The sequence below is a fragment of the Theobroma umbraticum genome, unplaced genomic scaffold (assembly GCF_002168275.2).
Source record: "Theobroma umbraticum cultivar Fairchild unplaced genomic scaffold, ASM216827v3 scaffold_147.0, whole genome shotgun sequence".
Classification (NCBI taxonomy): Eukaryota; Viridiplantae; Streptophyta; class Magnoliopsida; order Malvales; family Malvaceae; genus Theobroma; species Theobroma umbraticum.
Genome location: NW_018397259.1, coordinates 7086372 through 7088681, shown reverse-complemented (window position 1 = coordinate 7088681; position 2310 = coordinate 7086372). Strand labels below are relative to the sequence as shown.

Below are 2310 nucleotides of genomic sequence, written 5' to 3'. Positions count from 1 at the left end.
TATCAAATATAATTTTTTTTAAAGTATGAAATATAAATCTTTAATATAAAATCTATCATATAGATTTTTATATTTAATTTTGAATTAAAAATATATATTTCTGTCCTATCCCAACCAAAGATATTTTGTAGATATGCACTACCTTTCATTATCTCTTTCAGTATCCACCAATATTATTAAAAATTACCAAATTCTTGCAATGTATCAAAAGAAGCAAATTATGAAGAAAATAAAAAAATGAAGGTAATTGAATTATTGGACCTTCCGAAGAGATTTTATACTTTTTGATAAACAGGGCATTGAATTATTGAATTATTGGATCTTACAATTTTGCTGCATCAAATAAAAAAACAAAAAAAAGAAAGAGAAATAAAAAATTTGAAAACACATCATCGAAACAGAGAAATTTATTACAAATGAGTGTAACATTGTAGTTAAAGTACAATTATTGCAGCAGGCAAACATTATCTGACTTCTCAAACATGCAAGGACCAGTTTAAAGTATTGATGCAACTTTAAGAGAAAGGACGTTATTGTAGCATTTATTTCCTAAATGAGGAGAAGTGAACAATATCTTCATATGCTTAGCTTGAAAGTAGCATAAGCAAGGATGCCAGGTTCTTGATCAAGTTTGGCCATTTCTCCCTTGGTCAATGATATCCATGCTTCTATTCCTTCACCATCACTTGTATCAATGAAATAGGCAGTCCTATTAGTCCTCATGGTAGTTCCAAACCATATGGGCTTCCCCCATCCAAAGTTAGTCTCATAAAATGGAAATCTGCACCAACTACTGAAAGAGAACAACCCTATGTTTGAACTCTTTTCAAATTCTTCAAATGTTTTCTCCATAAGATTATGAAAGCATCCATCACCGGTGAATATCCTTCTTATATAGTCATCATCTACCTCCTTTATAGATTCACGAATTTTACTGGCTAGACTTGTACGATTTTCAATGTTCTCGATCGGTGTACTTACCATTGCAAAGAAACAAGCATTCCCAATACATTGAGGTGGGAGTGGAGGGTTCATTCTCTTTCTCAGATTCACAGTATTAGATGCAGCACGTGTTGGAGTAGTTATAACATTTTCAGCAGTTGCAGCTATAAGGGCTTCCCAAATAAGTGCAGTCACAGCCTCAATACGTGTTGGATGGTACGAGTTGAGTTCATCTCCCATTTCATTTCTTAGAGCAGCAATCTTAGAGCCATCAAAGAAGAACCTCTTTGTAATAACTTTGTCTGCAGGTGATCCCACATTATTCTTGTCGTTTAGAATCCCCATGACCCTGTAAAAGAGTGATATATCTCGTGGAGGGAAGAGGGAGCTACAATCATAAATCACACCCTCAATTATGTTAGCACCACAAGCCACTTCAGCCCAGCCTCTTAGAAAGTTGGCAGCTGCTGCTGCATCTGCAACAACATGACTAATACAAACACAAATTGCCACGCCACCACAAGCGAAATGGTTGACTTGAACAGCAAGCAGTACCTGATCAGTACTCGGTTGAGTTTGAGGTAAATGTCGGAGTGGATCACATGGTAATAGCTGTTGCAGAACTTCAATCTCTGGCTCTTCAACCACAAATGAAATGTCCCGGGCCACCTGAGCTTCAACAAAAGTGGCACCATTATCATTACAGTCGATGGTTAAGCCATCCTTGATCCTACCAGCAAGTGGGTAAAAGTGGGTTAAGGCTTTGGATAGGGACTTCTTGAGGTTATCAGAAATACAATTTCTAGGGCTTCCATCTCTCGCGGAGTAAAAGAGAAGCGTGGGGATGTAAGTAGGAGAGGTTAACTGATCAAAAAGACATAGCTTATGGGTTCTTAAGTGGTGTGGAGTTGGCGAAGAAGGCTTGATGGTTTCTCTACTGATAATTTGGACTTCCATGATCTCTGTCATTCGTCCTAATTAGCTTCAGGCTTGTGTAGCTTATGTAAGGCTACCTAAAATGTAGGGTTGGAAATATACAGGTCCCAGAGTGGTTGAACAAGACACAAGTTCAAAGCTTTACTTAAGAAAAAAGATAAAATCCAAAGCGTAACAAATGCATAAACATATTTGATTCGAACTACAAATATACTCTACTGTTTCACATGGTTGTTTAATATTTTTTTTATTTTCCTGATGTTTCACATGGTTGTTTTAATACTCCCCTCGTCCCTTTATTATATATACACGTGAAAGCCACACTTTTTGCAAGCAAGATCCCAATAAATTAATTAGCATCAAGAGCTTAAGTTTCAATCAACAATAAATGAACCAACTCATATTGTTCCTCTTTACTCTAAAAAGAATATG

At 36.1% G+C, this 2310-nt stretch overlaps 1 pseudogene; it reads right to left on the bottom strand.

Annotated features, from left to right (window-relative positions):
• Positions 1-576: 576 nt before the first annotated feature.
• LOC110415932 (epi-neemfruitin B synthase L1AT pseudogene) lies at positions 577-1899 on the bottom strand (annotated as a pseudogene).
• Between the last annotated feature and the right edge of the window lie 411 nt (positions 1900-2310).